This window comes from Ursus americanus, chromosome 6, assembly GCF_024610735.1.
Source record: "Ursus americanus isolate L20-20 chromosome 6, mUrsAme1.1.p, whole genome shotgun sequence".
NCBI classification, from domain to species: domain Eukaryota; kingdom Metazoa; phylum Chordata; class Mammalia; order Carnivora; family Ursidae; genus Ursus; species Ursus americanus.
The window spans coordinates 7,113,469-7,140,469 of record NC_142132.1 but is presented as its reverse complement, the minus strand read 5'-3'; the positions used below and the strand labels follow the sequence as shown (position 1 = coordinate 7,140,469).

The following is a 27,001-nucleotide window of genomic DNA, read 5'->3' as shown; positions in this document are numbered from 1 at the left end:
ACTGTCCTGCGATGTCCTGCGGTGGGGGCTGCTTTACCTGCTGGTTCTAGGTGGCGCCCTTCCCCCCCTCCCCCACCCTTATCGACATCATCTCCAGGCTGACCAGTACAGCTCGGCTTGGGCGAGTCTTAGGAGAAGGGAAAGGACCCTCGAGTGACAGATGTGGATGGAGCAGGCGGCCCAGGTTCCTGGAGAGCACCAGCCTTATCTGGAACTGGCTCACGGCATCTGCAGCCTCCTCTCGGATCCAGGGAACCCCATCGACATTTACCACTTAAACAGAAAACCTGAAAGCAGTCTGCAAAATCATCCCTTAGGTAATCGTGAATTTACTGCAATGAAGGACCCCTGGGAAGGGACAAGGGGAAGAGCACAAAGCACTAGCAGGGCAGGAGAACGCCAGGCTCCGTGGGTGAGGATGACCAACCCACTCCCTAGAACTCTGCCCTGTCTGAGACGAAGACTGCACCTGCTTCACAGGGGACAGGGCCCTTGCAAAGAGACAAGGAAGCCCGGCCCAGGGCCTGCAGACATCAAGTACTGCGAAAATGTGAGTCGTCATCCGATTCGGCACTCGGCTCCAGGACAAGGTCATCGTCATTAGCGTCTTCTAAAAACCAAACCCACCTGCCCACATCACGAGATAATGGTTCCTATTTGGCACAAGAATATAATACTCTTAACTGGGTCATTGAGACCAACATGCCCCCATCCCACCTGCCCCTCACCTCACTGAGTCCTGTGGCAAAGCTGTGCTTGGCAAAGAAACAAGACACCGGGTGAGGAAGCACCCAGAACCCCAGCCTTCCCTCTTGTCAATGTTCCCTTGGCACAGACACCGCCAACTAGTGCTCTTAGGACGGCGCCCACCGTTAGGACATTGACAACAGAGCCGTGCTAACATGACAGGTCATGCTAACATGACTCCAGGAACTGCCCACCTCTCCACAGCTGCGAGGCCCCACCTCGTGGCACCCTGCTGTCCCTCTGTGCTTCCCGGCAGGGCAGCCCAGCCCGCCAAGGCTGACTTGCCCATGGGGCTGCTGAAAGAGGGGCCCACAGAAACAAAAGTCAAACCAAAGCTCCAGAGAAGGCTCACCCCACCTCTCAAGGGCCTCGGATGGGGTCCCCAGGGAGCCCACTGTGACCTGAAGGTCTGTGGGTCCACCCCCAGGCAAGACCTGTTGCACTCTATTCTCCCTTCCTGCTGTAAACCTAGGCCCCTGTCACTGTTGGGGGGGGGGGGGCATCAGTCTGAAAGGGCAGTGACCCTTAGTGATGGGACTACAAGAAGGACATGAGGGCACGGAAAGGGGGTGCCAGGGGCTTTCCCTGATATCCACAGCGGGTCCTCTTAACCGTCTCAAGTTCAAAGGCGACAGACAGGGAAAAGCCTCAGGCAGACGTGGAACCTGAAAGTTCATGGAAAAACCAAATGCCCGCCTCATAAAAAGGACCTGTCCGTGTCACAAGTCCGTCCGGCCAGGTGGACGGACACAGGCCCATGGAGGCCACTTGCAACAGCACCAGAAGAGCGTTTCACAGGATGCCCGAGCACCCTGGGCCCCTGTTTCAGAACGACAAGGGCAGGGCACTCGGTTCTCTGTGTCCATACCCTGTCCTCCTTACTAGCCCCCGCTTCACACCCTGGTCACCTCGGCTGGTCTCTCACTGGGAGGGGGAGACCGTCCACCGCCAGTTGTGACCCTCACTCTTCAGGGTCTGAGGATGTGTGGGGCAAAGCAAAGCACCCCGCAGGACTAGTGAGATGGCACCAGGGCTCCGCCAGCAGACTGGGCAGAGGAGCAAGGTGGGGGCAGGAAGGGCCGGCAGGGGGTGGCGGTGGTGGCAGTGCAGCCTTCTGCCTCGCAGCAGGCTGGGCCAGGGTGGGATCTGCCCTGCACTCTGGATGCCAGGCCAACAGTGCCATACATAAGCCCCAGTGGCCCAGGATGGTGCCCCCACCCCTCTGCCTGCCCAGACTTAATTGTTAACTCACCCCAGAAAGGCCCAGCCCATCCGGCATGGCGCAGTACAGAATTCTGCTTTAGCTGCTACGTGGGGGGAAAAGCAAGCAAAGGACAATGTCCACCAGAGAGCAAAATGTTCCCTACACGTCAGACAGGACAGAGTGAACACGGTAGGATCTGAGGTGCCGTCACCCCAGAGCAGCCAGGTTATTCCTCCCCAGGACTCAATTCAACTTACTATTGCCTAATAATAAGTAAACCATATTAATTAGCTTTGAAACAATTAGCCTTTATTCAGGGGAAGAAAAAAACCAAACCCAACAACCCTGCAAGCTAATTCTTTCCAGGTCCCTATACAGCCCACGTTGCCATCGAGACACTTAAGGTCAAATCAACACTTCATTATAATCCCCCGATGTCCAAGAGCTTCAACTTCAATAAAAAACATGCCCTCCAGGCAGAAACTTTACATACACAGTCTTTGTGGCGAATGTTTATGGAAATTTTGTAATATTAAATATGTTCAGCTGGTTTTAAGTTTTAAGAACGTCAAGGCCCAACAGCCAAGACTTCAGAACTCTTGTCTTCAACTAGAAGGGCGGCCATGGAAAACTGTAAGGGGAGTCTTGGAACTCTGCCATTTTTTTAAGGAAAACAAAATAGGATATTTTCTCAGTGTTGTCTCAGATGTAGTCAATTAATTTGTCCCTTTCTCTGCTCTGTTTTCAGCTTTTATATTCTGTGCCCCACAGAGCCTGCAAATTTGAGACAGGCTAGGTGACCAGGAGAGCGTAGGTGCTGCAGAAATGCTCCGTCCCGAGCAGCTATTCCACTGGGGAAATAAACGAGGACACGAGGATGCCAGGCTGGGGGGCAGCGGCGGTTCGGAGACAACTGTAATGACCATGGAAAGCCAACTGATAAATGGGGGCTGCTGATCAGGCCGGGCACAGGCCAAGGTTTTCGGGGGGGAAAGGAGTAGATCCATAAGCATCAACCCCCCCCCCACACACACACAATGACGTCACTTTGTGAATTCAAGCTGTGTTCCCACACCCCAAACTGCCCAGCTGGCCAGGGAGGGAAGGCAGCTGGCCTAAGCCGTCGGACCCTCGGCTCATAGAAGCCTGTGCGAAAAGTCAGACAGGCCATGAAGCTGCCTTGTTAACTCTGAAAAGACTAGAGGAGTGGAAGGAATCCCTGCCAGGGGGCCAGGACCCCCTTCCAATCAGTCTGGCTCCCAAGGAAGCCCGGCCACAGAGGCCTCTGCTGAATGTACCAAGACCCAGTTTCCAGCAAGGGAGGAATGCAGATAATCCCACACTGCAAGTCAGAGACACCTATAGGTGGCTTCTCACGGTTCCAAGTAGTAACTGAAGAGGAAACCTAAAGGCTGAGGCACATACCCCTCTGTGTAGGGCGGCCTGGAACCCTCCCGGAGTGCAGAGACGGGCTCCCTGAGGACGGAGCCCAGCTGGTGGAACCACTAACCCATCAGGGCATCTGGAAAGCAGGCCCTGGCCTGGGTTTTCTCCCTGGTAGAGTGGCAGACTCCAAAGAGGAGGAGGTGGCATCTGAGCTCCTTTCCTCCAGGCACCCCATCTAAACCCCCAAGTGACAAAGGGCACAGGGTCTGATGGGAAGTGGAGGGCTCTCCTGGTGCTTGGTACCACGGCAACACCAAACCTACAGGCTGACGGCCTTTAAAATAAAATCCACTGATGAGAAAGCAGAATGTTGAAGCAACGACGAGACAGACAACCCCACACACTGGTGGGAATAGGAGGGCTCCTCTTCTGAGAAGTTAGATTTCATCCTTCACCCCATTCTACCCCTCGGCAGGGATCAGAGGAGGGAACGGCATTTACATAAAAATAAGAAACCATCTAAGATGCCCCCCAATAGCAAGATAACTATCTTTCCTGATAAACAGCTATATACCTGTATTTCCTGTACCTATGTATCGTGATGACACCTGTATCAACAGATTATATAGTTTAAAAATAATGAAAAAATACTTAACATAGGAAAAAATACTTATAGGTTAAGTGGAAAAAAATATGAAATACATAGAATAATCCAATTGTCATTTAAAAGTATTCTTTAAATGGTTTTCATTTTTTTTTGGTATATACTTACACATAAGAGAAATTACATCCAAAGTGTTATTTCTCTACGCTAAGATTAAAGGTGATTTTTAAAACGTAAGTCTTTCAGATCATGAAAATCATTTAATTTTCTGCATACTCTCCTATATTCTCCATTTCCTACAATCGGAAAATGCACAGGGAAGATGCCGTGGGCTCTTCTGTCAGGAGGGAGGGAGCCGAAGCCGGGAATACAGAATGAGAGTCGCCTGCCCATGGCAGCAACTCCCTAGGTGGGTTTTAAAGCAGGTAAGGTATCTCCCACATCCTCATGCAAGTTCAGTCTCTAACAGGGTGTCCCTCCTGGGGATGCTGAGGCCTAAGTCCGAATTCCAGTGGCCAAGCAACCTGGGAGAATCCATGGGGGGGGGGGGGAGCACACAGTGGGAGTCCCTGGGCTCTGATGGGGAGCTTGCCACCCATGCATGCCCGGGCCACCGGAGAACGACGCATCACTAGGGGTGAGAACAGGGCTGGGTTCTCAGAGGCTCGGCCAAGTTCTTGGCCACAGCTCAGACCGCGGAAGAAGGAGCACAGAGAAGCACTTGAGGATTGAGAGCGGGGTCCTCAAGCCCTGAAGAATGACTTACACGAAGAGTGATCAGCTTTCAGTAGCAACACGACTGATCAACGGGCTCCACGTGGAAGACTGAGCAAGGCAGTGAAGCTGGGTAAAATTCGCGCAGACAGCTAACAGCCCCCTCAGACCCCTGCTCTCCCCCACACCGCGTCCTCACCCCCACCCCTTTATGCACCACAGAAGCCCACCGCCGCTGTGCCTGTTTTGTAACTGATTTAGCTGGTCAGCGCCATGCCAGCAGGGACACGACCCGATTTTTATGCTGGAGAACTCAGACACCAGCCCACAGTTAAGAGCCTTGGAAGGAGGCTGTGTGTGGTCCCGGACAAGCGGGTCACCCTCTCATCCTCAGAATGCCTCCCTCCGGAGGAGCCCAGGAGGTGACCAGCAGCACCTCGTGTGGGAGGATTCCGGCGATACTGCGGGTAACGTGCTCAGAGCCGGGCTCAGGGCACACGGGAAACCCTGTCATTTATCAAATACTTTCTTTACTGACACGACTGGGTAAATTCAAGAATCCTAGAAAGGAAAAAAAAAAAAAGGCCGTAGGAAATTGGGTTCTGATTTTATTTCAAAGCAAATTTATTCAAACCCAAACCTCGAGGTTCAGGGAGGATTTAAGCATAAAATGAAGTAACATCACTGCCATCAAATGGAGCAGCTGTGGTACCTGCCACAGAGGAAAGACTGAACTTTCTAAAATCCATTTACAAGGCCGGGTGTTGGACAGAGAACAGCATATAGGGAAACTCCGCAAATGCAAACATGAGCGAGGCCCCAAACGTCTAACTGAGGATTAATGTACGGGTCCAGAAGGTACTTCCTTCAGCGGCAACAAGTTTTATTTTCAAGAATAAATCAGAGTCAGAGGAGATCTTCTCGAAGGAAAACCGAGACCCAGATCACCTGGCCCACCAGAGACAAAGGCAGAATGGAGCCTGGCTTGGTCCTTTCCACTCCCCACCCCAACACGCCCTCGGAACACCTGGCAGTTGTGGAAAGCCCCGAAACAGACAGGACAGGCTCTTCACCTGTGACCCCGGCTCAGACCACCCAGTCGCACGATCCCTGATACAGATGCCAGTCCCTCTTAACCCAGAGGAATCCAGGACCAGGAAAGAAAATCCAAACACCAGCCCAGGCCGGGAACCCCTCCTCCAGTTGCGTGACCCCATCCCAAGCACCAGGTGGGGTTTTTTGTTTTGTTTTTTTCAGTGCAGGTGCCTCCCAGGCACCGGATCAAGCAGCATCCAAGCAGCATCGCCTACAACCAGCAGCGAGGCTGGCCCAACAGTCTTATCCAGGAAAAGGAACAAAGGAGCCCCGAAGGAGCACGTAAATATTACCTGTCGATTCATATACAGCAGGTAAATAACCCTGGGAATCCTGAACTCCCTTCCACACACACCTAATTACTCAGTTGCGTTTCATTAATTTTGAAAGTACAGACAACCTTTTAGCACGGATGGTCACGAGGGCAGTAATCCCTCAGTGCTGTCCTCCCTTACAAGATGAACGTGTAAATACATACACATACATACATACATCCACACACACACACACACACCTATGTGTACCACGCAGCGCACCTGTGCTTCCTGAAGGGACGGCAGCTCAAACGTGTCCCTCTGAAATTAGGTTCCCAGGACATGTGCGTTTACAGTTGTCATGAAAGCACGCCAAAGTCACCCAGGGTCTCCACACAGACCCCTGAAGCCCCGCGGACGCTGCCTTCCCCTCCTTCGTGCAGCAAGCCTGAGCCCCACGTGTCGCTACTGTCACCACGTGACTGCTAGGAACACAAAACCTCAAAATTCCATGATCCCTTATCCCAAGTTCGGTGTCTTCACATCCTGCAGTCAACGAGCACGACGCGAAAGCATACATCACAGATGAACAAAACTCCCAAGGGGAAGGCCGCTCTTCCTGCTGGTTTCTCAAACCAGCCGAGCCAACGTGGCAGAAGCCACTCGCGCGCGTCCCCGCATGGCCGGTCACGCAGACGGGGTGAGCAAAGGGGAGGCCCGTGATGCCCAGCTCTCCTGACATCGAGCAACTGGGCAGGGGCAGGGGGGAGCTTCAGAACTCAGGTCCCCACAGTGGGTTTCTTCTTACCCACTTCTGCCTAAGATTGGGTCAGAAATCTTTGGGATGGAATATTCCTCATCAGTAAAAGGGAACAAACCAGGGATACACGAAACAACTTAAATGAAATCTCAAAGGGAATCACGCTGTGAAAAAATTCAATCCCCTAAGGCCACGTAGCCACGTATTCTGACTCCACGTATGTTAACATCCTTACGTGACAAAATCAGATGAGAAAACAGATTCGTGGTTCTCAGGGGGAGGGACTAGGAAGAGGGCAGGACACTCCAAGCCTCCAACATTCCCTGAGCCAGCCAGGTCTTGGCCACCTGAAGGGGGTGTGGCTGTCAGTGGACAACAGGGGAGATCCTGGGGCCGTGGAACTGTTCTGCATCTTGACCACAGTGGGCCACGCGGGAACCGACCCTTTGTGGTGCCACTGCACAGAAGTAAACACCCCCCCCCCAAACCAACACGTAAATGCTGGGGAAATCTGAAGGCTATCTGGGGACGCATCAATATCAATTTCCTGGTTGTGTTCACTGTTACTATTGTTTTGCAAGATGTTACCATTGGGGAAGACTAGATAGGGTATGATTACAACTACATGGGATTTGAGGATTACTTCAAAATAGTCTAATTACAAAAATAACCACCAGGTTTATTCTGTTTTGTTTTTTTTGGTTTAGTTGAGCTCATGTTGACCATAGATAGGGTAACTCCTTTCTTTTGTGGATTGCTGTGTTTACAAGAAGGAGCCACGAGGAGCCAAACCCTATGAATACGATTTACACACTGCCGGGGGCCCGCGAGCCCAGCCTCCTTTCTCAAGAGCCAGAGCTCCCAGCTCCTGAACCCTGACCTTCTCCAGGGCAGTCGGCAAAGATGCTTGCTATGTAAGTTCCTTCCTGGGACCAGGCACAACTGACCGGTTTCTCTCTCCCAGCTGCTGTGGACACCGGGGGCTCCCCAGGTCACATGTGACAGAGGGCGCCCTCCCTGGCTGAGCAGCCCTGGGAAGAACAGTAGAGAAAAATCAGCCCCTGGAGCTGGTCTGTGCCGGGTGAGTGGGTACCCTGGCGGGGAACTAAATCCAGGCCTCCCTGACCCAGCCTGGCTAAATCGAAACCACAGGCAACAGGCTGGAACAGGCCAAGACCGTCCCTGGCTGATATACACGGTTGTACACTGGGCTGGCCACTTTCCAACACCCAGCTCGCTCAAAGAAAGTTCTGGAGCTGAAGTGTCCCAGCAGGTCACCGGGGTCAGGGGAGCCACCTGCCTGCGTGGACCCACAGCGACATTCCTGCTTTTCCAAGCAGGCTTCTGGGACAAAACTTAATCACACTGTATCAACCTAAGGTCTTTTGTGGCATTCTGTCTGTCCTCCCAGATCCCCCGCCGCCTCCCTTTTAAGGAGAGCTGGCATACTCACTCCTCATGCTCGCCGGTAACTCCCTGCTGATTCAAAGAACCCAAGGAAGAAAATTACAGGAGTGTCTCCGCTGTTTCTGCCTTTATTGTCTTCAGGGCTGCACTTTTTTCGATTCTTTCAATGGGAGTTTATCTTTAATGTCTCCCGGAGACAGTAACAAAAACATCTCCCTCTCCCCAAAATGTGCCATTAGATACAGTGTACGGCTGAGAAGGATTTCAATAATAATGCTATTTTTTTCCTGCTTCTAGAAACCCTTAAATAGCCACTTACTCAAAAAGCTGAATGTTTTCAAATCTCCCAACACTGCCCAGCTTCAAAGCTGCTGAAGAAATAACCAGTAAGTCTTCCACAGAAATAAAAATTACATTCTACATAAATTAAATATATAATTTGATTAAACGTGTTTATGTCTTTGTGATGACATTTAAAATAGAAGCAATCATTTTCGTTCTTAAAAGAAAAACTCCTTCAAATATAATTCGAAGCTGTCAAACCTACCTTCTGCTACAGATCTTTTAAATGTCACATACCTTCAAAAGGGGATGGCAGTTTCCTTTTAAATATGCAATTCCAAGCAGCGCTTCGGAATCAAGCACGTATTAAAACACACCGCTGGCATTTATCCTGATTAAGTACAGCCTCCGTGCCCCCGTTCCTGATGGACTTGCTCAGGAGCGTGGCGCCCGGCCTGTCCCTCCGTCCCTCCCCATACTACCCCAGCACGGTTAGTGCCCCCGTGGCTGGCTGCAAACCACAGGGCCCAGCACCAAGTCACGCCCCTAATGCCTTAAGGGGGCAAAGATATCTTCCTGTGATTCCTACAGTTTTCCTCCCGGATACCTTGCTGAACTCTGTGTAACCCAATTTTGACATGGCATCAACGGCCCAATTGTAAGACAGTGTTAAATCAGACGCAAAGAAAACTCCGCACTCATTCTCCTAAGTCAATGACCTACATATTCAATTGCTTATTCTCCAACTCAGTAGCAAACACCGTGCTATATTTAAACATAGAGCACAGATACAGCTTTCTTCTGAAACGTTAGTGATACAGACTGGCGTTCCACTCTAGCCCTCCCCTCCTCAGGTTAAAGAATGTAAACCTTGTCAACGTCAACCGGGGAACTCTGAAGGGAGCAAGTGTGGTCCGTGTCTCCGTTATTTTAGTAAGGTAGCAAGTGTCATTTCTGTAAAAAGCCAATGTGAGCAGCATCTTCTCCACGGGAACATAAGCAAAACGAAGCCTGGTTCGCCCCTGCCTCCCGAGTACCTGGCAAACAGCAAGTGCTCAGAAAGAAAACGGACAAGGACTTCAAGTCCGCTAAGCGTGGGTAACAAGCATGTCGCATACCAAGTGTCCAAAGGGGATGCAAGCGCTCCCTGACTGCTGAACCCCGACACCCCAATAGTCTTGCAGCCACAGCAGGGATGACAGCAAAAGGAGCAGGGAGCTCTCAGAGTCTGTCCTAAGACTTTGGGAGATTTCACTGCCAATCTCTTGGTAACTCATCCAAATATGAGGAGGCGTGGGCAAGTCAGCCCCCCACGACCAACGCTGCAAGAGGGTCCTAAGAACATCTGAAGAAGCATCAAGGCAGAGGGTCTGAAAGCCAAACAGAACACCGAACAGGAGAGAGCCCAGCCCAACACCTCAACAGGTGTCTCCTTCCTGGGAAAGGAAAGCTGATGGGGGCCGGGGTGCGGTAAGCAAGAGGCCAGGGGAGCCTTCCAAACAGACTGCAGTGCAGTGGGCAGTCTGGGAGAGGACCAGGGTGACTGCAACACTCCTGACAACCACAGCCCAAATCGGGGCTGTAGTTTGGAATCCCTCCTGTGGGTACCTTCTTGCCTTGTCCAACCGTGTGACCCTGGGCAAGTCACCTTGCCGCTCGGAAAGCATCTTCTCACAGGTACGGGAGAGGAGTGCCACCCAGACGCACCAAGACGCTCTGACTCAAGTTCTAATTCCATTTAAAACAGGCGATCGTGAATATTAAAGTGTTCTCGAGTCATTCTGAAGCACCCAGCGCTTGACAGAAATCAAGAGTGTGGAAGGGGAAGTTACTGCAAAGGGGATTTCTCCTTCTCTTTGGACGCAGGTAAAGTTCTGTTCACTGGGCAGCAAACTCCGGCCCCACAGCACAGACAAGAAGGGTTAAGAAACACCACCCATGGGGCCAGACCCCACAACCTGACCCGTGGTGTCAACGGGGAAGCTAGAACACACGGGTGGACTGAAACACTCAGTGGGGCCGTCATTCAGTAAAATGATTTTGTTCCTTTTGGCCACACTGGCCCTTCTGCGCGGTTCCTGCACCCCAGCCTCCTCCTCAGACGAAGCCTTCCCAGTTAACACCACTCGCCCTCCTGTCTCCCCACGCCTCGCCCACAGAAATGATCAGCCCAGTTCCCCCCAGTCAACTCCCTGGGGCTCCACCATTGCTTTATATGAGACTTGCAGTCAAGCTTTCCTTCCTATCACCTCCCCCCACCACCAGTACATACACAGCTATGCAGACTTATTTCCATATATACAGTAACATATACATTCAAAAAAGCTGGTGTAGACTCCTGATGGTCAAAACCAACAGCCCTTTCTCAGCTGCCATCTAGCTTCCCATCTGGTAGACCCCACCCCCCCACCACATACACCCCCCCCATGCACTCGGATACTGCACCAATGGAGAAGCAGGTACTATTAAGAGAGGCGGACTTAGGGGCGCCTGGGTGGCACAGCGGTTAAGCGTCTGCCTTCGGCTCAGGGCGTGATCCCGGCGTTATGGGATTGAGCCCCACATCAGGCTCTTCCACTATGAGCCTGCTTCTTCCTCTCCCACTCCCCCTGCTTGTGTTCCCTCTCTCGCTGGCTGTCTCTATCTCTGTCGAATAAATAAATAAAATCTTTAAAAAAAAAAAAAAAAAAGAGAGGCGGACTTGAAGATAAATGAAACCCGACCTTGTCTTCAAGGAGTTCCAACGGGGAACAAGAACGGAATGCCGGTGCTGGAGAAGCAGGCATGGAAGGAGAGACTGCCCCTCTGCCTGAACTCCCTTTCAGATGCTCCCAAGTCAATCTCCTCCGGCCGATCTCCCCCGGGAGCTCCACGTGCACCTCACACCCACCCATCTGCATGTCCCACCTGCCCCGCAAACTCAGCTCGCCCCCCTCATCGTCGTCCTACCACTTGGGAGTTCCTTCTTCCGGCCAGGCTAGCCTCTACATTTGTCCACCTCTACGTCTGACAGATGGGCGAGTAATCCCAATGTTACCCTATACACCAGTTCCGGGGCAGAAAGTAAAACTCCTGACCGTCCTCTCTAAAACACCTACCCGATGCCCAGCAGATTCGGTATTTTTTTTTGGAAGCAAGAATGACCTAGTCCAGTTCAGCTGGTCGGTATCAACTGGCCTCGTCCTTGAAGTATTTTAAATTCCATTCCAAATCAAATGACCACTTTAGAACTAGGGCTCCTCACAGAACAGCCCCCTCTAAATTGTCCCTCAGCATGCTTCTGACTTTCTCCGGTGGACCCAGGTACAAGCAGCGGTTTGACACGTGCTACCAGACCGTGGTTAATGGTAACTTTTTATCCCCTGTACACCACTCCCTGTAACAGAGCATTTCTCTGTGATCAGCTCAAGGGCACACGGTGTCTCCCTAAACTCAGAGAGAGCTGTTCACGGCCAACTGTCCTGAAATTTATGGTTGCTGTATTTGCATTTTTTTTTTTAATCAACTCTGGCCCTTCCCCAATCTCATCCCCTCTTACAGCAGCCTATTTCCTTGAATCCTCAAAGTAGTTTCTTGAAAGAGGTAGGATATAAATAAGCAAATGGAATCCACTCAAGGACACATCAGTAGCCCTATAAACCAGGTCTTCAAATGTACTGGCCCCAGAAAAACTTGGAGAAGCTTCCCCGAGGCCAGTGAAGCCAGCACACCCAGATTGCTGGGTTTTTGCAGGGCTCAGCTCACAAGGTAGCAGATCTGCACGGAGGGGTCCCAAACACCCCCTTAACCAGTATCTTCACACTGAAAAAGACTAGAAATGCACGTGCTACTATGTGACTTATCAGTGGGCTCCAGAAATCAACTGCTGGCAGTCAGAAATGCAAATAGGAAGGCACAGATGTGAAGAACCAGGAACTAGAAGACCTTGACCCTCACGCTTCATTGAAGAGCCCAGTATCTGGCAGGGAGGGGAGACCACAGAGCAAGGGAGAGCCGTGAGAGGGGCTATCAATGACTGTTCTGAGTATCCAGGGAAAGCCAAGACAAGCAGGCCCCCGCTAAATAAAGAGGGCATGCCCACTTGTTCAGAGCGAGTGAACTCCCCAGGCCGCTCCCAGCGGAGCAAACGGTACAGACTCTGCATCGTCTTGTTCGCGGAGGGGCCAAGGGAGAGGAGGATGCCCCCTACCCACCTCACCACCCTCCAGCAGAATGCCAACCTTCTGTTAAATGGTTTAAAAAACAGCTCCGTTTCCCTACGTGATGGGTAGCACTATAAAATTTCCTAACTGCTTTAGAAAACTAAACAATATACCTATTCTATGACCAGTAATTCCATTTCTAGGAATTTACCCAAGAGAAATGAAAATGAAGGTCCATAAAAAGACAAGTGCAAGAATGATCCCTGGCAGCTTTACTCAGAACAGCCTAAAGCTGGAAAGAGCCCAAGCGGCCACCCACAGGCAAATGGGTAAACAGTGTGGCAGATTCCTACGATGGAACCCTACACAGCCACGAAGAAGGAACAGGGGACCGACCCAGGCTAAAACATTCAAGTATCTCAAAAACATCATGTTGAATTAGCAAAGGCTTTTGCAGAAAGGCACGTAATGGACACGAATGCATTACTCACACGCATCTGGGTATGTCCTACAGTACTGGTTTCACGAACACGCAAAATTCATCATGCGGGGTTGGGGCTGCCTGAGGTGAGGAGACAGACAGGAGTGGGGACTGCCTGGAAAGGGCCAGGAGGGAAATTTCTGGGGCAATGCCGTGTTCTAGATCTTGAAATGCACAGGTGTGTGCATTTGCCAACGAAGTGACTGGTACCCTTCGCATCTATGCATTTCCTTGTACCGCACGCCCCCACCCCCCGAACACCTCCCCTAAGTTTCACCAAAAACAAAACAAAGAGGAACCACCAGCAAGTCCAGGTCAGGTGATGAGAGGCCCGCTGAGGGACTCCGGGGTAAAGGTGAGCAGAATCCGGAAAGGTAGCCAAGAAGCGCCGCCAAGTGAAAGACGGGCTGATGGGCAGAGGGCAGGAGGGCGCGTTAGCACCCGGGTGGGAGCGGGCGCGTGTGTTCACTGCAGAACCGCGTCCACGTGGGGAGACTTTCACCCGTGTCAAGCCATGGAAGTCCTGGGTCGTCTGGAATGAGGCCCGCAGGACCCTGAGAGACAGGGGCCATTTCCCCACCAAGAGCAGGAATCCGGGCAGCCCGGGTAGGACGTCCACCCTAAATCCAAGTGTGGGAACAGCCTGCAACCAAGGAACATCCACTCTGCCCACGCACAGACTTCTGAATCCAAGGAGGCGAGGCCGGGGCTTGCTTAGGACCGTGTGCTCACGCGGGCTGAGAAAACAGGAGGTCCCGGACCAGGAAAAGAGCCACTGTCCCAACACAGCGTCAAGGGGGCACGCCTGCACTGTGTGAGTGCTGGTGTCTCGAGGGAGGCAAGGGGAACCCCAAGAGCAGTCAGCAGGGTTTTGCCTCCCCCCCCAAGCCTTTTCAGGGGCAGCACAGGGGGGCACGAATAGCCCCACAAAGCCATTTGGGGCCCATTTGGAAACACGTAAATGCCGCAAGGCGGTAACACAGCTATTGTTGAGAAGAGCCACGTCCTATCAAAGTTGAGATTCCTCATCTCAAGGTGTGTCCCCAGCACAGGTCACACGTGAGCTGGACGTAACCAGCCTCTTGTATCACTCAAGAGGCTTTTAAAGGATTGTAGAAAATGCACGCAAGTTGGGGGGGGCAGTTAGAGCACGGGGACCCTCTGAAAGCCCACCCGTTCCACTTTCATTCTGCACTCTTCACCCAGATGGCGGGCAAAGGACAATACAAGCCCATGTGAGAGGCATGAACAGTGAGGCAAGGGTAACAGAACCGAATCCTAGTGCTCAGACCTGGGCTGCGCCTGGAATCACCGAGCACAGGCATTTTAAGAGTCAGGCAAACTGCACCGGGAGAGGAAGAATGGCTTGCTGCCCAAACTAGAAGAAATTCCTGGGCAGGGGCGCCTGGGTGGCACAGCGGTTAAGCGTCTGCCTTCGGTTTAGGGCGTGATCCCGGCGTTCTGGGATCGAGCCCCACATCAGGCTCCTCTGCAATGAGCCTGCTTCTTCCTCTCCCACTCCCCCTGCTTGTGTTCCCTCTCTCGCTGGCTGTCTCTTCTCTGTCAAATAAATAAATAAAATCTTTAAAAAAAAAAAAAAAAAAGAAAGAAAAGAAATTCCTGGGCACTGTCCCTTTTACCTTTTAAAGTTCGATGCGTGTTTTAAGAGTTTGGGTCCTCCAAAAACAAGGCCAGACAAGATGAGCTACGCAAGAGGCTTCTGGGGGAACATGAAAAGGGAGCCAGAGGGAGAATCAGGTCCAGACTCCTGCAGAAGAAGTCAGGGAAGGAAGGAGTCCAGGCGGGAGAATCTCCACCTGTCGTGCAGTTCAAGGCCAGAGGGGAATGCTCAGGCACTCGGCCCAGTCTTACAGGAAAGGCCTGGGAAGCGGGGGTGGCTCAGTCGGTTGGGTGTCCAGCTGGTCATTTCAGCTCAAGTCATGATCTCAGGGTTGTGAGAACAAGGCCCGTGTTGGGCTCCACATTCAGCAGGGAGTCTGCTTGAGATTCTCTTGCTCTTCCTCTCCCTCTGCACTTCCCCTACCCCCACCCTGCCATCTCAGATAAATAAATCTTAAAAAAAAAAAAAAAGGCAGAAAGGCAGGCAGGCAGGAAGGCCTGGCATCCCTGCCATGTTCAGGCCCCAGCTGGGGGCAGCCCGTGGGAGCCGAGGCTCCGTGAGTGCCGAGCTGGATACCAGATACAGAACACAGCAGTTGGGGCCACCAGTGGATTCCATTCCCAGAAGCAGAAGATATCAGAGAGGCACCTTTTCATGGCCACCACCCCATACCATGTCCCCGCTACAGTTTCATCACTTACACTTCATTCTGGACTTCTCCCAGCACTGACAATCCACTCTCAGGGCCACCTGGCTGCATCCCAAAGCACTGGGGTGGACAGCATTTGGCAGGTGTGAGGCAGGGAGCCTCGCAAGGATGCCCACCCTCAGGGACTCACAGCCTAGAGGGTACACCCCCCATCCCAGTGGCAAACAAGATGGGGGTGGGAGACAAACTCTCCAGGACCAAGCACATAAATGGACATGAGGTGGCTGGTGATCGGGAGAAGGAACCACCTTCTCATCGAGGCAGAGTGTGACGCAGGGTTGGCCTGGATGAACGATCAAGGTAATTTCCCAAACTAGGGTATTAGTTACATTCACGCTGCTTCCACAAACCCAGAACTGAGTATCCGCTCAACACAGCACAAGCTTATTTCTGGAGCCCAGACAACACAAAGACCAGTGTTCCTGACCATGGGCAACTCTTCACAGGGAGATTCAGGGACCCAGGATGCCAGGTCATCTTCTGCTGGACAGTCAAGGGTGAAAAAAGAAAAAGTGGGTAAAGCACACTTGTTTCTGAACTACTTCTGCCAGGAAGGGACACCTATTCCAATCAGGACTCCACTGGCAGGAAGAGTCCTGGGGCTTCGGGGAGATGCCCCGGTGGGGGCCAGGCAGCCAGTCCAGCATTCAGTCCCCACCAGGGACTGCAGTGGACAGCTGGTCATCTCCACCACATGCACCTGCCACCTCAGCCTCAGGACAGGCTTATTTTGGAAGCAATACAGGCCTCTGGTTCTCTGCGCACAAGAATCCAAGGTTATCGGACCATGGGACCAAACCTGAAAAGGGGTGCCAACCCTAGAAACGCATCTCTTCGATTTTCCTGGGGCCACGCCACCAGGGCGTTGAAGAGGAAGTCTGGTCGCAGCTCGACTTCCACTGATCGACTTACAAAGTTTAAGTTTTACTGGAAAAGGCCCAACCCTAACACTTTCAAGTCTGCAAAATGCTTCCATGTCCATCAGGTCTAAGATACCATCAAACCTGATACCCAGCATTATTTCATAAGCCACTAGGAAAGAACAAAGAACACTGTCCATTCAACTAAGGCATGCAATCAATTTCGTGAGTGCTCAATCCCGGAAAGGTGAAAACGGTGAACAGCAAGGAAGTAATGGTGTTTCTGTGTTTCTGCTGAAGTCTCTCAACAACCCAGGAAGAAGCACAGAGCTCACCATGTCACAGACTGGGGGCCCCAGCACCCACGTTGCGTTGGGTGACTTGCCAGAGCTTACCCAGCTTGGGGGAGGGGGGGCTGTTTCCAACCAGCCTGACTCAGCACCCGCACCTGTGTTGAGACCCAGCCGGTCTGCCAACTCTCACAGACCAAGCCTCCCTCCAGTATCCTGACATCCATACAGGCTCCGCTTCAAATGGCAAATCAAGCACCTTGGATAGAATATTCTTACAAACTCATTTGAATTAAAAAAAACACTCCACTAAAATATGGATTTTCATCTGCATAACACTTTACCAACAAATTCTGCAACATTTGAGTGAGAACAGATGATGTACTGAAACATCAAAAACACGAATCCGATTTGGTAAACAGTTGAGTGCTATTTTCACATCATCCTAATGAATTTAGTTTCAATAAACGCAAATCAGCAAACACTCTGAAAATTCTAACGGTATGGCACTAAATGATGCTTTGAATGACAGCCCCAGAAAGTGAAGTCTTTCCAGCAGGTGACAGATACCACGAGAGAAAAATCAAAACGGAGGACTCCATTCAAAAGGTCCACTTACAGCTGGCGGGTCTGAACTTGGCCCTGGGCACGCTGCCCATGGATATACAGCTCCCCGGACTGTGAGTGAAGCCAGTGCAGGAGCTCTAGACCCCTGGATCCCGCTCAGACTGCTCAATCTGACAGCAGGTGTCTGGCACGTGCAAATATGTGTACAGCAGGTGGGTCAGCCGTCACAGAAGATTTCTGGTCAAATTCTTGCCCAGGGCAGGCTCCGGCCTCTCGATCCATCTCGGCAGGGCCCCCAGCATCAAGTGCAGGAAGTGTCTGAGGATACGGATGGGATATAGGCCCAGACGGGCCCAGACTCCCCCAGGGCCCCACTCAGCTGTCCACCCGCCCTCCACGCTATGTCTGAATCCTGTGGTCCCCCTGAAAGTGGTACCCAGGTGAAATCTCAGCAGTGACTTCTCTAGCACTACTCAAGAGAGCAGTGAGCAGGAGACAGGGAAGCGCACGGACACACACGGAGCTCTCTCTCCCGAGAGGCGTCTGCATACTCTTCCTCTGAGCCCCTCGTCTTCGCCAGCTGAACACAGGGTTGGTAAGCTGTGCTTAGAACACATCTGAACACAACTGTCAACTATAAACCACTATAAAAAAGACTGGTCTCTTGGGGGCGCCTGGGGGGCTCTATCAGTTAAGCATCTGCCTTTGGCTCAGGTCATGATCCCAGGGCCCTGGGACTGAATCCCATGTAGGGCTCCCTGCTCAGCGGGAAGCCTGCTCCTCCCTCTGCCTGCCGCTCCCCTAGCTTGTGCTCTGTCAAATAAATAAAACCTTAAAAAAAGGTCTTTTGAAATGACATTTTACCTTGGACAATTAAATTCAGAGTCATTTTTACAAAAAAAAGAACCCCAAAGTCTATAGCTTCCTTAAAAAACAAGTGTAGCCGTCTCTCCAGACTGTGAGCTCTGCGTGGACAAGGAAGTGGCCCCTTCTGACTGTATTCCTCCTGGAGCCTCACGTGTGGGAATGAACGCAGAATTAACTGAATTCTGAGCGCCTGGCAGATCCTTCCTGGCCGAGGCCCCAAGGCTACAGGAGTTTGCATTTTGTTTTTTTTTCTTTTGCACAATGAAGTTTGGTTCCAAAAAGAAAGGCACATAAAAAGCATTTAGGACTTCACTGGTAGGATTTTAAGCACGAAACAAGATCAGATTTTAAAAGCAGGTCAGCAGCAGGAACAAATACAAGTATTGGAAAGCCACAAGCACGTTATTTTCCACTCGCTGTGCGTCCAAGGATCAAGGCAGCCCCCAACGGCCAGACCCACGCAGCTGGAACTCTTAAATCCATCACCCGTTCTAGTCCAGCAGTGCCTCCGTCAAGTCACTGTTAGGACCCCCATCCCGAGAACAAGGAGGTGCAGGCTCTGAGGCTCAGGCCACAGTCCACGGCAGCCAGAGCAGATATTCAAACCGAGTTCAACTCCGGTGCACCCAGTGGAAGGAAGACCACTCATGACCTGCCCCGCAAAGGCCAAGGCGACAGGAGGAATGCAGTGACATGGGATCAGGCTTCAAGACGGACCCCCACGGAGAGTTCAGGATCCTCGGCTTCCTGCCACCCCACCCCCTTCACCCAGGTGGCCAGAGCGGGTATCACAGACAATGGTTCCAGCTCTGAGCTCAGGGTCCATCCAGGAACCCCAGGCAGGGACTGGGGAACCTGCGAGATCCTGGGATTCTAATGGTCCAGCACCTACTGGAGATGTCTCAGTGAGGGGGTAGCCAGCCAAGTTCCCAAGGGAGAGGAAAGATCACAAAGGGCTCAGCTAGGAAATCTGTGCCACCCGCCACAGCAGCCCCAGATACCCAGCTGGGGAAGGTGCAGCTCCCAGCGCGCTCAGATCCTGCCTCTGCACCCACAAGCACTCAGGGAAGGGAATCAGCCAACAGGGCCGGACGAGTGGGCTTCGTCCCATCCCAGCCTCCGGGCTTTCCCGCATTCCCCACCCCCCACAACCTGGAAGCCATGTCAGGCACAACCCTTCCCCCACCCCAGCTGCAGCCTCTCAGCCCAGCCTGCTGGCCGTGGCCCCTGCCCCACCACGCTTACCCCCAACGGCTTCATCCCAACACCACCCAGTCGCCCAGGATCTTGGGATTGTTAGAATCTCAAAATCCTTTCCCTTTCAAAGGGGGAGGCAGCTAGATCGCATCCCACAGGGACCATGGGGCACCACCACCCACTCAGCCGAGCTAGAAGAGCCTCTTCTTGGTCCAGGAATCACACTGTTACTGTGTGTTCACTTCCTCCTCCATGGGGGCACCAGCACCCCCTCATTCACCCGACCCCAGGGCCTTCACCAAACCCCAATGACTTGCAAGCAAGACAATTCCTGGCAGCTCCTCGGAGCTTCCCCTGTTCCCCCTCCAGCACCCACCCTACACCCTTCGCTGACTCTCCCTCCTGTCCGGGAGGGTCGACAGAACACATCTCCCTACCCCCACTCCCAACCCCGACGACAAGGAACCCCACGCAGCTCTGAACAATATTAGGTCCCAGGCTCCTGCGAGAACTGTCGAGAGTTGGCTTCTTTTCTTATAAAAATGCACACATAGACCCCATCCCCTTGACTAGAGCCATTTCTGGGGCTCACACTCACCCCCAGGCATAGAGCCCTGAGAGGTACACAGGCCGGAGCCCTGCCTCCAGCTTTGTGTCCTAGGCAACAGCCCACTTTCCTTCCCACTGACCACTGACCGAGGCAGGAAGATCTGGACACTCCCGAAGTTACTTCCCAAGAGGCAGGAGACACAGCTTTCCTTTCTTATAAGCAGGAGGGGCCCTGAGGCAGATGGGATCCCAGCAGCCAGGGCTCCCCCACGCCCCCTCACGTGCTCACAGGCACCTGTCCTGCAAGCCTGAGCCCACTTTCACTCCAGGAGAGCCTCACAGAGGCAATGGCACAGCCCAAAGACCCTCACCTGTTGACAGCAAACTGGCTGGTCATTCCGGCTTAGGAAACTCAGTGGGAAGTGGCTCTGGGTCGGCCGGTGTCTGCAGGACTGGCGTACCTGTCACGTTGGGTACGCGTGTGAGGAGCTGTGCTCCCGGGAAGCCTCTCTCGGCCCGGCCCCCAGTCTCTGGGCCCATGCCTTCTGGCCCACGGGCAGAAAGCAGCAAGTGGCCCAAGCTGAGGGGCAGATAGGCTGGGCCGTGGCTCGCTCTCTGACTGCCCATTAGAATCATCTGGGAGCTTTTAAAATTACCCAAGGCAGGTCCCACCCCAAGACCATTGACTCAGAACCTCTGAGGGTGGGGCTGGGCTCAGACATTTGTTCAAAGCTTCCAGGTGATGTCAGGTCCAAACAGGGATGAGAAAGATGGGGCTGGAGGGGGCCAGGTAGAGGGCAGGGCAGCCTCCAGGGTAGACAGGCTGGAGGGAACTCAGGCAGCCCCTCCTCACCGCCACCCGCAACTCACAGCCCACAGCCCACTTCCTTCAAGACGCCTTCCCTGACCTCAGTGTATGAGGACAGGCGCCTGGGTCCCAGTGCCGGACCACCACGCCCCTCCCCTGCCTGGCTCCCCAGCCTGCTTACTGCCCTCCGGCTGTGAAGTCTGCTTCCTGAGCGCGGGACCATGTCAGGCTGCCACCCCCAGACCCGGCACAGCATCGGCCACACTTTGTGCCATCCCCACCCCCCAACAGCTCAATAGCCCTGAAATGAGGAAAGGTCCACCACCCCTCCCCGCGTGCCAAGAGAAGAGGCAACAAGGAAGGCGAACCCCACCCCACGGAGCCCATGCTCAGGAATTACCCTCTCAGCAACTTCCAAGCCTCCCTACTCAGGTGTGATTTATTCCTGAAACTACCCCCCGCAGAGATCTCCCTGTACTCACACCGCGCACCTGCCATATGCCCGGGGCTGTGGAACTCGGACCCCACGGTCTATTACCAGGCACTGTCCAAAACACAGACTAGGACGTCCTCCAAAATAGCTCCACTCGGCCACACACATCTAGGGACAGACAGACACAACACGTTCTCCCCAAAGGCTAACAGGATGTCTCCCCAGAGGTGCTGCCTGTGGCCTTGAAAGAGGCCAGAGCGATTTCCAATGGGCTCAGGGCAGGCAGAGGTTGGGGGCCGGGGCGGCGTCAGGAGGGGCCAGGTCACCAAACTCTCCCCACCCAAATCTTCAGCAGTGACCTCACCTCCAGGATATGAGATGTTTATTTTTTACAAGTCTCATGTTCCTGCTTACCTAAAAAATCTAAATTCCCCATCTAGGCCTTCACATACCAATGGTGCCCAAGTCACAATTCACTAAAACAGTGGAAGCACCAACAATTTCAGGGAAGGAGTCCAAAAACAAAAAGGGACAGGGAAATCACGGTGAGAGAAGAAGAAAGGTGTAGGAGGAAAAGCTCCAGCTTGATCAGAGCGGGTTCCGTGTTTTACAAAGGTCTAGGATGCGGGCCTACAGGGATGGCGGTCCCCCTTCTGGGCGCAGCCGCGGTGACCAAACCCAGAGCAGGGCCTCAGGAACCCCTGGCCCTCAACATCCAGCCCCCTGTCCCCACTGTCTCCGTCCCCCACCAGGCAGCCAGCAGCCGGTTCCCTTCAAGGATGGTGAACAGCACACACGATATCAAGGGTCAGACTTTATCTTTTAAATGCACAGTGTGCCTGAGCCAAAAACAAAACAAAAAGGCTTTCCAAGATGCTTTCCAAATTCCAGAAACACACTGGGCTGGAAAAACGGAGCCCCGTTTCCTCTTATTTTTAATCTAACATTGGCTAGGTTTATAATAAAAGAGAATTACCTATTTATTTGCTTACCTTACTTGGAAAGACAATAAATTGGAAAGGCTTCATAAATCTCACAGGGAAGTCCTTTAAACAAGGACTGTCAGCAAAAATCTGTAAATAACCTTCTGCCAGTCCCCAGCAATCACCTCCACACACATTCTTTTTCCTTCCTGCCTTTGTACTAATCTTCTAGCAAACAAATCCAATCAAGCCTCAAAAACGTTTTTATTCTTATCGAGGTAAGGCTCAGAAAACACCCAGGAATCACACCGGGCTGTTGACGAAGGTGGCCCTGTAAGAATCCACTGCAGAGAAGGCCCCAGGGGACAGGCTGAGGGATACCTCTGCACCCCTAAACGCAGCCACACTGCCCCCCCCCCATGTACCAAACCCTGGTAAATCAGCATTAATCTGAAGCACACCATCGGCCAAGCCCCTAACAGACACCTAATGACACAAGGTCGTGCTCAGGCTGAGGACAAGTCGTCATGAGACGGCCCACCTGGGGGTAGGCTGATGTCAACAATGGCCGTGTTTGCCTCCGGCCCTTAGAACCCCAGCGTGGCTGGAGCCGCCCGATCCAGGCGGCCGCTGGTCAAGTTCTCCCATCCCTGTCCTGCCGGGAGTAGAAGGAAGCAAACTCACACTCACAGCGGACCAGGCCTTATCCAGGAGGCCCCGTTCCTCCCACGTTAGCATGACTCGCAAGGCAACTGGTGGATGGAGTTGATTAAACGACCTTCGGCAGCTCAGAGAGAGAAGATGGACAGTCTCACACTGAGGTTTCAAGGACTGTGCTAAAAATAAGTTTAAATAAGAGGCAGAAGGAGGCTCGTGGATAATCAAATGAGCAAGACTTGAAAGAGCTGCTGTAATCAATTTACATATCAGGAAAGGAAAATTACCATAACCGGAGGGAAAATTTCTCCAAGCCAAAAGGTTAAAAAAAAAATTAGACCAGCAAACCACGACCCAAACGTAAACGGAAATGTGTGTCTTCAGAAAGCCTCTCGAAGTGCCTGTCTGCCCGTCCGCTTCCAGGGCCTCGAAGCTTCACCGTGAGACCTCGATTCTTGGGTGTGAGATGCACGACTCAGGAAACCCAAACCCACTTGTGCACGTCCACGGACTCACTCGGACGGCTGGCTCTGCGGAGGAATGGGCTTTTGTCTCAGGTCCCACTGAGGTTTCCATGCGGCAGCTGTCACCAAAGAGCTGTGTGCCCACGAGCCACCAAGCTGCCCTGAGCCGAACACGCTGAAGTAAACCCAGCCCGTGAGAGGCACTTCGTGGTTATTATCACGGATGCACCAAACACAGTTATCACACTCCCAGAGCTCTAGAAAAAGCAGCTGTATTATTATTTACCTAACAAAGGAATGTATTTCTAGTATTCTTGAACACAGGCAAAGGCCTTTCTTAACTGGCTCCCTTTGAAATAGTCATTTGACAACACGCACACCTCAAGAATGTTCTTCTTTTCCAGCTGGGGCCGGGCATACAGTAATGGCAAGCTGCTCACCCCTCAGGCAAAGCAGAGTGGCTGCCCATTCCCTTCCCTCCAAGTCAGCGGAATGTCAGGATCCACCCAAGGGAGTGGCTTCTCACCTAGAATTTACCCTGTAGACACAGAAGTGGAGCCCGTGGACCGCCCTGGGACGGCCCTGGGCTGCCTGGCACCATGGTCCTACTGTGCTCCCAGCCGGGCACTGCGGCCCCGGGAAAAGATCGCCGTGGATGGCGCAGCCATGCTTACCGACACCCTTCAGGCCATAAAACACTTTTCTCTGTCATCTGTATGCATTCAGCTTGTCCCGTAAGAAACTCCAGCCTCTCAGCAGGTGTCTTCCCCCTGGCAAGGGTCGTGCAGGGACCTGGGGTCCCGTCATGGCAGTGTGTGCCCGGGGAACCTCACGGTAGCCAGGTCCTGCAGGCTCTCCTGCCTGGGATGACGCCGGCCTCTGACGCCCCCCCAGGATATGGGATGCCAGCCTTCCTGCTACTAACCCCAGGCTCCAGTCTCCCAGCACTGAGAAGCCCGCAAAATCCTACGCATGTGTCTGTGCCTCCCTCCACTCACTGGATGGCAGCCCACAGACAACCACCCCCAAGAGGCCAAGGATGCTTAGACATGAATCTCAGGCCAGGACCAAGGTCAGGTTGAGTCGGAGCTTGCAGGTATCAAAGGGTTTCCCAACACACACACACACACACACACACACACACACACACACACACACACACACGATGCACCAGGAGCCCCTCCGGCATGAGGACTGCTCTCACCCACCCTAAGTGCTGGCGCCCTAGTGGGGAAGAAAAGAGCCCGCACTGCAGACATTTTCAGCAGCAACCGGAAAATCAGTAAATGCAGCGATCCCTAGCTAGCAATTTAAAAAATTCCCAGACTAAAATTCCCCCCCAACTGAACGGAAATAGGAGAATATTAAATGCTACGAAGAAAGCCAGTCAATTTGGGCCCCCATGCAGTGTGACGGGGGTGCGCTCTTGCACATCTGCTCCGCCTCATTAAATACCCCCCCCTCAGTGGGCCCCCGGCTCTACCTGGCACAGATGTACTGGGGTGGGATTCCGAGCAGGTGGGGTGGCTTACTGCTGGATCTGGCAGCCGCCGACCTTCCCAAACCACCCTGCTTGACCGCAGGAAGGTAGCTGGCCTGGCCGGCCTCTACCCACGGGAAGGCATATGGGGACCTGAGTGCCCCCCACTGCCCCGTGCCCCCAGGAGTCGCAGAACACGGAACGGCCTCAGCACACAGTAAGTACACTGCCTGCTTGCTCCAAAGCCACTTCCCCCAAGGAGGAGAAAGGAGGAAGCCGCCAGTGACGTGCTGGTCACTCCCGATCCCTCTGGACCAGGAGCCAGCAGCGGGGGTGGACAGAGACGCACCTGTCTCCGGGCACCTTCCAAGAGGGGCTGGCAGGACACGGTGTGGAGGAGGGTGAGCAGCTGTTGTGTGCGTGTCCCTGGGCCCGGGGACAATGGCCTGAGAAGCACCCTGGCCTGGATGTATGGGTTTGGAACCTGCCCCGCTGGGGAGAGAAAAGGGGATCTTGGGGGGTTTCATGGGGCAGATAAGATTCCAACTCCAGGGACTGACTTTGGACCCACCTTGCCCGGCCTGGGCCAAATGCCTGAAGTCTCAGACATCCTTGGGATGGCGTGGGCAGCGGCCCCCCAGGCAAGTCTCTGTGCTGTGACTGGAGAGTCCCCGTGAGCCAAGTGAGACCCCTGCACATTACAGATGTCCTGGCACACGCCAGTGCCTCCTATGACACATTACCTACCTCACCAAACTTCCGAGGCTGGCCTTTCTACTAACAAAAAGGGGGGATTTCCTCCGTGGCCAACAGAGGCAAGACATTAACACAGGACAACCTTCCTGGGTGACGGTGATGGAACTGGTTCTGCAGCCACGTGGTGTTTACATATCTTTGGTCAAAACTTGCAGAAGGGCAGGCGGAAAGGGTGAATCTTACTGTATGTAAATTACACATACGTGAAAGTTTCTCAAAGTCAATCCCCACGAAAGACCAAAACAAATAATAAAACAGACATCCTCCCCTGGGCAGTCAACCACAGTCCCAGAGCGGGGACCCCAGCCTCCAGCTCCCCCCAGGAATCACCTCTGTCCCAACCCCCACCCCCAGAAGGCTCTCCACATCGGCGGGAAGGACTCCGCTGCACACACACGGGCTGTGTCCCTGAAAGCCAGCTGCACTTCGGAACAGTCCTGTCAGGAAAGACACTTCTGTTGCCTCCAACAGGGAAAGGAGAAATGAGATAGCCCCTCAAGTACTGTGCTTTGACTGCTCTTACCCGAAAGTCTCCATCCCGGCCAGCCTTGGTCAGCCTCGTCATGATCAAGCCAGGAATGGACAGGCTCCGCCCAGCCCCTCCCCACTCCCTTCAGGAAGATCCCCAGTGGGGCTGGGTCTACTCTTGCTAAGGGCTGCCATTGTCATCCTGGGAATCCTGGGGAAGCGTGAGAAGTACGTTTAAGGGCCAAGCCAGTAGCCCTCTGAGAACCCCTGGAGGCCATACCTAGCCAAGTAAGTCCCCAAGTAGGCGTTTGGGCCCCAGGCATGCCCCAATGCAGAGAACCCAGGGACCCCCCACTGAAGGAGAAACAGAGTAGCGCTGGAGTTCACCCAAGGTCACAGAGCAAGCTCAGGGCAGAGCCAGGACAAGACCCGAGCCTTCCCTCGCTGGTCCCTTTGTTGAAGAGGATCACCACCACCCCTGTCCCTGAAGATGACCCATGTGGGGGGCAGACGATAAAGTGACAATGACAAAATAGCCTTCAGCCGTATCTTGGCACCTGAGCTTCTCTGTGGGGGAACATCACAGCGTCATGTCCAGGAGCCCAGAATGAAACAGACACTCAAGCTCTGGTGGAAAAGGAGCTGGGTGAAGAGGATGACGACCCACCCTGCAGCCCGAGCACTTGAGCAGCCCCCCAACGAGTGACCCACCATGCACGCAGCCCAAGTACTTGACTCACTGTCCCCCTCTCCATCCACCACCCGTCAGGCACCTGGGCCTGTTAGTCTGAGCGCCAAACACCCTTCTGACAGCTCCTCCACCCCCCACGTTGCCCACCGAGTCCGCAGCGAGTCCAGTCCCCCAGGCACCATGACCATCGCTCTAAAATGCCATGTCTTGGGGCGGCCTGGGTGGCTCAGTCGGTGAAGCATCTGCCTTCAGCTCAGGTCATGATCCTGGGGTCTTGGGATCGAGCCGGCATCGGGCTCTCTGCTCAGCAGGGAGTCTGCTTCTCCCTCTCGCTCTCCCTCTATTCTCTCTCTCTTGCAAATAAATAAATAAAATCTTCAAAAAAAAAAAAAAAGCCATCTCTGGCCATGGCGATCTGAACTCAGGGCCTCCCCACAACCCTCTGGGCCCTCTCTTTGCCTCTTCAGACCCAGAGTCCTTCCCACTCCCACACCTCATTCTCTCCACTCCAACGTTAACTACTACCACCTACCGTAATAACAGTAATGCCCACATTGGAGAGCTTCCTCAAGGCGCACGACAAGG

At 53.2% G+C, this 27,001-nt stretch overlaps 1 protein-coding gene across 6 annotated transcripts in view; it reads right to left on the bottom strand.

Moving 5' to 3' along the window:
- CTBP2 (C-terminal binding protein 2) overlaps positions 1-27,001 on the bottom strand; it is a 158,929-nt gene that overhangs the window by 113,437 nt on the left and 18,491 nt on the right. The window contains exon 1 of one of the 6 annotated variants that reach the window (XM_087862584.1): positions 24,505-25,556. The exons of 4 other annotated variants lie outside the window; for them this stretch is intronic. The gene's annotated coding sequence lies outside the window, so the exon portion shown is untranslated. Of the gene's footprint in view, positions 1-8,750; positions 10,585-24,504; positions 25,557-27,001 lie in introns of those variants that run through there. One more of the 6 variants, XM_087862583.1, reaches the window with a different exon arrangement.